At 33.7% G+C, this 10,812-nt stretch overlaps 1 long non-coding RNA gene across 1 annotated transcript; it reads right to left on the bottom strand.

Annotated features, from left to right (window-relative positions):
• Positions 1–980: 980 nt before the first annotated feature.
• Positions 981–2,228, bottom strand: LOC132054429 (uncharacterized). The gene is made up of 2 exons (XR_009414296.1): positions 2,050–2,228; positions 981–1,354 (listed from the first exon to the last, which is right to left on the bottom strand). It is a non-coding gene; the product is annotated as an uncharacterized LOC132054429 (long non-coding RNA).
• Between the last annotated feature and the right edge of the window lie 8,584 nt (positions 2,229–10,812).

Here is a 10,812-nt window from a genome sequence, read left to right as displayed (position 1 = left end):
TTTATAAATCTTTCATTCTTTAAAGGCATTATATCTCTGTCACTCATTTTTTACCAAAAATTTTTTATTATCCTTTTGTTCCTTATTCTTTTGATAGGCTAATCATTAAATGAACACTCTTTTTAACTAAACGGTAGAAACAAGTCAAATCAACTTCACTTTTCTTAATAATTTTATTATATAAACTCTTTACACCAATGAATATTCTTAGATTATTTTTACATTCTTTATGCACTAATATACCTAGTGATACAATTCTTTAGACATTTTATGTTTGATATAGACTTTTTTATACTTGAAATATGTTCTTTATATGTTTAACATACATACATTCTTTTAATATATATAGACACACATTCTTTATATACTTTATATACCTATTTTACATGCTCTTATATTTTTTTATACATATTCTATATTGTTGTATACATTATTTACACCAACTGATATATCTTTTGTGTCAATAGATATATAATCATTTTGCTAACAAATACACTACTGTCGAACGAGGTATATTTTCTTTACACTTCTTTGTACATTCCTATCGATATACATTCTTTATAAATACTTGATACTTGGTATGAACACATTTTTTATACACTATCTATACTTAGCATATAATCACCTAGTGTAGCTTTTAATGAAATCACAGCATTTTGAAAACAGGTAATAATAATGATAAACAGATAGATAATCCCCCTCAGTGTTCGATTAAACTAAGTTTAAGGGCTCTGTCTATGACGTGCTCGAGGGATGCTTAATACCTTCTCCTAAAAATAAAACCCTTATCTAGAATCTCATATGTTTCGTGGACTAAAAATGGAGTAGACACACAAATACATATAGGTTTCCTATTTTTCCTTAAAAATAAGGTGGCGACTCTAACCCCTTTTTTAAACCAGTTAGAAGAACGGGAAGTTGCAAACTATCTTGGACCCGTTCAAAATAGGGCGTAACAATGGCCTTTAAATAGATAACAATACAAACAATATACTGCATCTTTACTAACAATATACTCCAACCAATCATGATATACATCATCAAAAAATTCAAAATTAAAACGACGCATTGACTCACAAATATTCGTTTGAGGGTACACATGCTGAACCAACTGAGGTTGACAAGGACCATTCTGAAGGTATGCTCTTTTAATAACATCACGATGATTTGGATGATAGTCCAAGAATGGGGTTCTTTCACTGGAATCATACTTTAAAGAACTCAAAACAAATTCTTGAGAAGAAGGTAATGGTGCTTCTGAATGGTTGGCATTTGCTTACTGGTTAAGTTGATTAGAAGAAGCTAAACTTGATTTTGATACTTTGGTAAAATACTTTTTCATTGAATGTTGAGACTGAATCATAAAAAGTAAGAATTTTGTTAGAATTTTAAAAAAAAAAATTAAGAGTTTTGTATACAAGTTACCAACTGAATCATAAAAAGTAAGAATTTTGTTAGAATTTTAAAAAAAAAATTAAGAGTTTTGTATACAAGTTACCAGCAAAGGACTTAAGCACCAGACCAAAGGAGAGTACTTTAAGCACAACAGGAAATTTAATCTCTACATTTTTTGGCAATTAAAAGGGGACTTTTCATTACCATAATGGCCAATCTGTACAAGGATTAAAACTGTTCTATGGCATAACAGCCAAAACAGTTGCATAGGTAACCACCATTACATCAAGTCAATCTAAGCTACGAATCAAAACTAGGAGAATAAGGGTAAGCTCTTCCAATCTTCTGGCAAGTTTTGGAATCTCTACATTAATTAATTATAAATACAACTAAACTGAATCACTATTATATTCCCCAAAATGATTAATTGATTCATAGAAATATGACATTTTCGACGATCGCATCTCCAAATACAAAAAATACTTCATGGGTATAATCTAAAGAGCAAGTGAGAAAATTGTGCGATTGATTAATTCTCAATCACTCCTGAAAAATTTAAGCAAACGAGCTAATCTTCATAGCAAATATATAGAATTCTGATGAAAAAAAATAGAAAAAGAAACGAGTAGGGATTAGGGTTCCTGTTGAACTTACAAAGGAAGTCATGAGAGACAGCGACCGGAGAGATGATAACAGAGGGACGAGGGTGACGGCCGATGAGCAGGCAGCAACGATGGCCGAGTCGACGAGCAGCGATGGACAGAGCAAAGAAAAAAAAAAAAGCCTGACAGAGATCAAGAATACGTAGAGGTTTTTTTAATTATTTGACTTAGATTTTTAAATATTTTTCTTTATTATTTTTTAAAAGATTGAAATGCCTGAAGCTAAAAAAAGTTGAGAAAATGTTGTAAGGCAGGTTCGAACCCGCGTACCCTACGCGAATCTGAACCCCTTCGCCACCAAGCTATATCTTTAGTTTGTTTTAAAGGTGTTGAACACTTAAACACTTAATATATCCACATAAAATAAAAATTGGCTGAAATGGTGAAAACACCTCTAAACTTGGTACGTTTTTGTACTTTAGTCCCTGAACTATTGACCCTCTTTAAAACACCCCTAATCTTGGCCAACTCAATTTAAACTCACCCCCGTGTTAGGACACCTCAACAACATGAATCCACGCACTGTCCATTTGGCATTTTCTTGCTGTGCCATGTGGCAACATGGGGTGAATTTAAATTCAGTTAGCCAATATTAGGGGTGTTTTTAAGTGTGGCAATAGTTTGGGGACTAAAGTAATAATTCGTGCCAAGTTTAAGGGTGTTTTCACTACTTAAGCCATAAAAATTTGACGCTATATGAATAGTGTAATTTTCCGACGAAGGGGGTTCAAATGAACACCGTGGGCTCTACTTAGATCCGCCCTGCGTGGCACTCCACGTTGATAAATAATTTCACGGTGGCAGAAGTAATTGTTAGGTTAAAAGTTAATTCCACGTGGATAATATGCCCATATTTGCAAAACACATTCTTCCTCATTTTGACAAGAAAATATGATCAATGAAGAAGATGAAGGGAAACAAAATGAAGGAGAAAATCTTATTAGCTCTTAAATAAGAAGAAAATGAAGAACAAGGTTGATAATGAAGAAGAAATAAATCAGAAAATCTACATAAGAGAAGAAGAAATGAAGAAAAATGATTGATGAAATGATGAAGAAGAAGGGGGACAGCTTAGAGTTTTAAAGAATTAATTGGAAAATTAAAAAAAATAATGAGTCGGCTCATATATAGCTTGTTACATATACCAAATGGACAAAAAAATTTGAGAAAATTATGCTTCACGTGCATTTTGGTGTTTGAGATCAAACATTTGGTCTAGTCAGCATTTAGGTGTGTTTTGATAACTATCTCGTGATAGTTTAGATAGAAAAGTCTCACTTCGGATAGTTCAGGTATGAAATACAAAAAAAATGATAGTTGAGGTGTATTTTTGACCCTTATCTCTTTCTATTTTAAAAATTATTTTTTATTCAAATACTTCTCTTTTTTTTTCATTTTTTCCTTTAAACTATTTGTCTTTCCTCTTATTCTAGATTTTATTTCCTTTCTCTCGTCTCTTTGCCCAAACCATTGTTGGCTGCTATGTTGATATTCTTGGGTTGTTTACACTGTTTTGCATCCTTTTTTTTTTTTTTTTGGCTTTTTCGAGTGATCCTTGCATTTTCCGGCGAGCCTTGTTCGTGGGGGTGTTTGGGTGACACAGTAATGGAGAAGAATAGAAAGAAAAAAAAAAAGTTAAAAGGTGAAAAGGGAGACCAAAACAGATCTTTTGTCACAAAATAAAAATAACTCGCATTATTAGGAGTAATTACACTTTAAGACAAACAGATTAAAAGTTATTTAGTCATATAATTTCCAATTAAAAATGACATGTGTACAATTTTGTTAATGTAATCACTTTTTTACTTTAAGAGAGTGCAATACACTCTCTTTGCCACATCACTGCTCCGGAGCTAAATAATTCTATTTTAAAATTATTCAGGGGGTAATAAGACCCCGGCAAAGATATGATGTGTAACTGGGATTTCGATCAAACGTTAGGGGCTCATTTGGCCATTTTCTCTTTAACAATACCAGAAAAACAGTTTTTTTTTTTCATATCAGTAGAATATCTGCTTTTAAATGCAACAGTATCTACTTGTCGTGACAAGCACTCCCAACTCCAAAGTTACAAAGTTCAACCTTCATATCTTTTAACATCTAAAAAGTTAGTAATATCTTCTGAAGTTCGACGATATGGCAGCAACTTATTCAATTAGCAAAAGTAATTAAAGAACTTAGAATGCTATGTGTAATACGCCGATAGACAGACGAAACCCATCAATAAGCAAGTTGTTGGTCTGGTAGCGAAAAACTTTTAATTATCCATTCGGTGTTTACATCAAAACAATGACTACATGAATTGTATGTCCTCTGCATTACACCTTGATCACTTAACCATGAGTAATCAACATATAGTTTTGCCTCAATTTGTCCACTACAAAAAACTGGGTGATTTACGGAGGTTGAAAGTTGCAATTCACAGAAGTTTTAGCCTCCACTATTTGCTAGCAGAAGATAAAACCCCTAACTTTCAACCTCCGCAAATTACCCATTTTTTTGTAGTGGTCATTTAATTAACTATGGTAAGTAGGTAGTCGTGTGTTGCCTTACTTAGTAGGTCCATAGGAGTAGGGTAGTACTACTTGTATAGTTTCTTGCCCTTTGATTTCTATTACATGTTGTTATTTCTTGTACTGCGATTAGTGTATTAATTTGTATATTGACAGTAGTCTTGCCTTTTACCTTATTTATCTGTGGTAGCTACTGCCTCTTTTTTCAAGTTGTTTTATCATGACTTTTTCACTATCGTTATTTTCATTTTAATACTGCTTTGATCTATTTGTCCGTATCTAACCTTTTTTGTCAAACTTTCTCTTGAGAGGGTCTTTCGGAAACAACCTCTCTACCCTCCTTCGAGGTAGAGGTAAGGTCTGCGTACACTTTACCCTCCTCAAACCCCACATTGTGGGATTTCACTGGGTATATGTTGTTGTTATTGTTGTTGGAAATTAGGGATTGTTGAATTGTATGATCATCTCATCTAAAAGCTTAAGTTGTTAGAGAGCGCACGCTTTATTTTATTTAATTATATTCAATTCTCAACACGGATACTCTTAGGCGGATCCTGGGTGGACATTAGAGAGAAGTACAGTTGGAAACGTTCATGTATCATCTTCTATGTTAGTCATAATTATGACTAAAGCATACCATGGGCTAAAGTTTTATGTGAAAGACAATACACTGATTGTCATGGAAGATCTAATTGTGCTACCAAAGTCAAGAATTAGCTTTACTATTACTAATATATTTGCACAAGTCTCCGTTAAAAAAATAAAAATTACTAAAATTCTTACTGCGTAAAAATAACTTTGTTCTTTTAGGTGTTTGTATTCTAGTGTTGCTGATGTACCTAATTTAATTTAACTATTCCGTATAATTTATAAACATACATGCATTCTCGCATAAGTTATGTAGATATGTTAAGGATGACGAAGTTGCCGTAATGGGTTTAGAGATTGTGATAGTTAATCCGAAAACAACACCACATTGAATCATCCTTTTCCTACATGAAATTGACATAAAAGAAACCGCACTTATCCACTAGACTAGATAATGATTAGGTCACCACACCCCTCTACATCCCACTTATTACCTCTATCCCAATGTACGTGACTCAATTAAAATTTCAATATTCAAACTCTTAAACTTTGATCATGAATCCGGACCTAAAAGCTTTAAGTTTTTGAAATAAAATTTTTATATTTGAAAATTACGTAAAAAGTACTATAAATCATAATAATTAACAACTTAATATATTTAAAAGACATAAAGAAATTCCAATTAACGAAAAATTTGATTGACTCTCAAAATTTAAGTGTGGCGCATAAATTGGGATGGAGAGAATAATGGTTATCTTGTACACGAAACTCATGGACCACGGTACATTAAATTGTGCAAGAAAAATGTCAGGCATTCAAGCGGAAGTTTTAGTTTCAACAAAGAATGCATACTCATACAATCAATTAGTTTAAAGTTAACTGTAAATAAGTGTGTAAGGGCATAATCGTTTAACCGTTAATGAAGTTAACGAAAATAATTATGGGAGATTATAATTTAAGTTTTAGTAAAAACAAAAAATGTTATGTGATTTCGTATCATATGCCTAATTTTTAATGGGTAAGTTACTTCACGTGTGTGCCAGTGAATGCACTAAGTATTTGATTTAATAATTAATATACACACAAACTGATTCAAACACTATGGTTATCACACACACACACACAAAAAAAAAAAAAAAAAAAAACTTTAATGCCAATGGATAAAATTTATTAGGGCCGATCGATTATTATAGTTCATTAATATACATTTTTAGTTTTATATCACAACAACATACACAATGCATCTCCACAAGTGGGGTCTGAGGATAGTAGAGTATATGCAGACTTTACCCCTACCTTGTCAAGATAAAGAGGTTGTCCAAGAGACAGTCCACTCAAGTAATTTAGTTTTATATCAAATCTTTCAAAATATTTTTATTTCACGTACAAATACTTACTTTTAGATAGAAAACAAGAGATCTTTACAATGCTAAATTTCGTCTATTCAAATTATAAAAAGTTCATTTCTCTCACTTCTGAGCATCTTGGGGTCATTGCTGTCATTCCCTACTAAATGAAAGGAGAGAATAGTTATGACTATTAAGGACAAATTACGACGTCATTTTCACAAAGCAGGTATACTTGATTAGATGGAAAGGAAAAATACGTTTCTATGCACCAACAAAATTCGCGAAGTAGGCATAGTTTCCTAGAAGCATAGAACTTCTGGTAATAACAAAACAGAGGCCTTAGAAAACGATAAAAAACAGAATTGATATTTAACCACTTTTGACAATGAAGCATCAAGCTTTAAACTTCTCTATCTCTTATCTTAATTGCTTCTAGAGTCTTGCGTGATAAGAAGGTGCCAACAAAATTTAAAGATAAGTTTTACAGAGTGGTGATTAGACCAACTATGTTATATGGGGCGGAGTGTTGGCCAGTCAAGAAATCTAACTTCCAGAAGATGAAGGTGGGGGAGAGGATGTTGCGATGGATGTGCGGGCATACTAAGAAAGATAGGATTAGAAATGAAATTACCTGGGACAAGGTGGGGGTGGCCTCAGTGGAGGACAAGATCCGAGAAGCGAGACTGAGATGGTTCGGGCATATGCAGAGGAGATGCACGGAGGCCCCAGTGCGGAGGTGTGAGAGGTTGGCTACGGATGGTTTCAGGAGAGGTAGAGGTAGGCGAAGAAGTATGGGTGAGAAGTGCTTAGACAGGACATGACGCAGTTGCAGTTCACTGAGGACATGACCTTAGATAGAAGGTTTTAGAGAACACGAATTCAGGTAGAAGGTTAGTAGGTAGTTGAGCGTTTTCCGGTGTATCCTTCCATACTAGTAGGAGTAGTAGCATCCTTGTAATTGCTTTTCTTTCGATTTATGTTACTATCTGTTCTTTCTTGAACTTCGACCATCTTATTAGTTTGTTGCGGCTACTGTTACTTTTCTTCATAATGCTTATCTATAGTATTTTGCCTTGGCTTCTTTACTTCTATCAATTCTTATGTGACCTTATTTGTTATGCTTTCTCTTGAGCCGAGGGTCTTTCGAAACAACTTTCTGAAAATATGCATAATATTTGCTACACTTTATCCTCCTCAGACCCCACTTTATGGGATCACATTGGGTATGTTGTTGTTTATCTCTTATCTTAATTTTGGTTTCTTGTGTATATCTTCGTGTGTGTGTTTTACATGCTCCGTTGACAGATACGGACCTCAGTACTCATTGACTAGGATGGTAGCAATAACATTATTTTCCTAAAATATAAAAAGACTTTGGAATCACAGAAGAAACACTAGTGATGCTACGCGATATTTCTTTCAAATAAATACATTCAAATCTCTCTATAATAGCCATTCGTTATAACAACATTTCACTATAACAGCCTAATTTTCTCCGGAACTGTTTTTGCATGTTATATTTTACATCTCTATAATAACATTCTACGTATAACGCGGTGACATTCATTATAGTGGTACACTCTTTGTAAAGTTACCTCTATATAATAGCCATACTCAAATATTATGTAGTACTATTTTGTAAGAAATATATTATGTATAAAAATAGAATATTAAAATATTTATGGTAATCATCATTAATGTCATGCACATAGTAAATTTCAACTACAAATATCTAAAAGGAAAACAATATATTTCTTATAATAATCTGATTTAGTCTTGAAATCCCATATTTTCTATCTACTGATTTTGTATAAATTTGAAGAACAAGAGACAGCGGATGCAGAAGGTGACAACGAAAGTGTTGATGAAGATCCTCAGTCTACTGCTACTTAAAGTGAGATAGAAGAATCAATTGTTAAGCTGTTAGATAGCCTTCAACGGAAAACTATTGAATTCCCTTTTGCTGAAAGTTTGGACAAATTCTTCGTCAATTCAAGCATTATATTATCACTAAGAGACTGGATTTTACGAAACAACCTACAATTGTAGAATTCTTATGTCAAACTTGAAATATTTAAATTGTCAATTAATTTTAAATGCATATGTTCCTTAGAAAAATAATTGTTTGTGTACTTTTGTTTATAACAGCTAAATAAGATCTAAACATCAAATGTCAATATACATACATAAGAACACCTCATTGTAGCAGTCATGAAATTATCGTACAAATGCTACCACTGTAGAGAGGTTTAACTGTATTATATCTTTTCAATTAGTATTAATTTTCAGTTAAGAAGTAACTTAGTAATTGTTCTAAGATAGTAGAATAATATTTAGTTTTTGTAAAGAGTGTGCTGGGAGTGTACAACCTGTGATATTACATTTTCTATCTTGTAAATTAAAATCTTACTTGAACAATAGTGTATGTATACAAATTCTGATCTTAAACAGTGTACTCAACGAGAATGTAGTACTCTTAATATGTACCGTAGGTGTTATATAAAAGTTTGTGGAGTATTATTTTACATAATCAATGAAACATCATACTATAACAACGCGACTCTTATATGACATTTTAAAACTAAAGAAACACGCAAGTGTACGTCCACAAGTAATATAGTGATTTTAGAAATCGGATGTGGAGTATTATTTTACATAATCAATGAAACATCATACTATAACAACGTCGAACAAACGCACACGCATATAGTGATTTTATTTTAGAAATCGGATGTCGAACCCACAGAGAGTTATGATTAACCGTCAACTAAATTAAACTATCCAAATTATCTATACAAGAGATGAAATTCGAAGATTGTGATTATAAACTAATTGAAGATAAAAGATACAATTTGTGAACTTCAACAAAGAAAGAGCGGGTTTTTATATTATCAATGAGATGAATGTTCCAGGGTTGCGGTTGGTTCACCAATCCTGTTGAGTTTTCGAACTATTTCCCTTTAATCCGAATTGTCGGTGATTGCTAATTTACCAGATTACTAACTCTCGTAGTATTCTCCCGAACTACTACTCGCCTATTCAAAACAGTTCGCCGCCTATATTCCTATGGAATTGACTTGTTAAGAACGCAATTCGTTTATGGTATTTAATTGAACGCGGTGCCTAGGTATATTCCTATCCTAGCCACAAATCCTAGCCCAACTATAGGGATAATCAGATCACGCCCTCTTTAATCCTTCTCTAATCTAACAACATCTTTCCCAAGCATGTGTATTAGATAGTCGATAAAACCTAACTGTTGGCCAAACAATCAAGCAATTATGAACAAATTAAAGAAGCAATCAAACTCAAAACTCGTATTAAGATAAGAAATAATCACCAAACATCAATAATCATGGTTTACCACAACCCTAGAACGAGAAGTTTAGCTCCACATAGACATGGAGGAAAAGCAACAAATCATCCAAAGAAAATATACAAACTAGTAATAAGGAGAAGAAAAGATAAAACCCAATAATCTCCGGCCTCCACGGCGGCTCCTACTCTCTCTAGGTCAAAAGTCCTGTATTCTAAGGTAAAAACGGCTATTTATAAGCTAGGGCAAATATGAGATAAGTGGGCCCAATCCCGATCTAAATAGGACAACTGACGCCGCTTGTGCTTTGGTCATGCGTCGCATGGCCATCGCATGACTGTGTCTGTGCATCCGCTGTGCTCCGCACAGCCAAAGCATAACATGTCTGAGAATCAGAAAGGGGTATTTTGTGCGCTGGATGTGCGGCGCATGGCCAGCGCATGAGACCCTTCAGTGGTCAGATTTTGCCTTCAAGTGTTGGAACTTCCTTCGCAACATTCAATCGTCATACATAGCCTCGGAATCACTCAAAAACTGCCCGGAATACCCTTCGTTGGTCCTTGTTGTACCTATTCATATAAACATACCAACATAAGCTTATATACAACAATTCACATTCAAAACTGCGATGAAAGTGATAAGAAGTAAAGTGTAAATGACACTAAATCTAGATATTTGTGCCAAATATCAACACCCCCCACTTAGACTTTGCTCGCCCTCGAGCAACCACTTATCATACATTCCCTAATACTTTACTTGGCCATGCCACTCAAACAGGTCTGCATCAGGATACGGTGGATGTGCAAGTTTTGAAATTGCATTAACATACACATTGAGCCAATTCTTGAAAGTCATGCCAACTGCTTCAAAACCATCATTTTCTTATGCTTCAAAATTCTAGCAACCAAACCTCTCAAGAAACGATACGTTCAAAACATGCATATGACTCCGTACACCACTCAAAACATAACGAACCTGCTATCTGACCG

This window comes from Lycium ferocissimum, chromosome 4 (genome assembly GCF_029784015.1).
Source record: "Lycium ferocissimum isolate CSIRO_LF1 chromosome 4, AGI_CSIRO_Lferr_CH_V1, whole genome shotgun sequence".
In the NCBI taxonomy this organism is placed as follows: domain Eukaryota; kingdom Viridiplantae; phylum Streptophyta; class Magnoliopsida; order Solanales; family Solanaceae; genus Lycium; species Lycium ferocissimum.
Note: the sequence above shows the minus strand (reverse complement) of the source record. Positions and strands in the feature narration are given on the sequence as shown.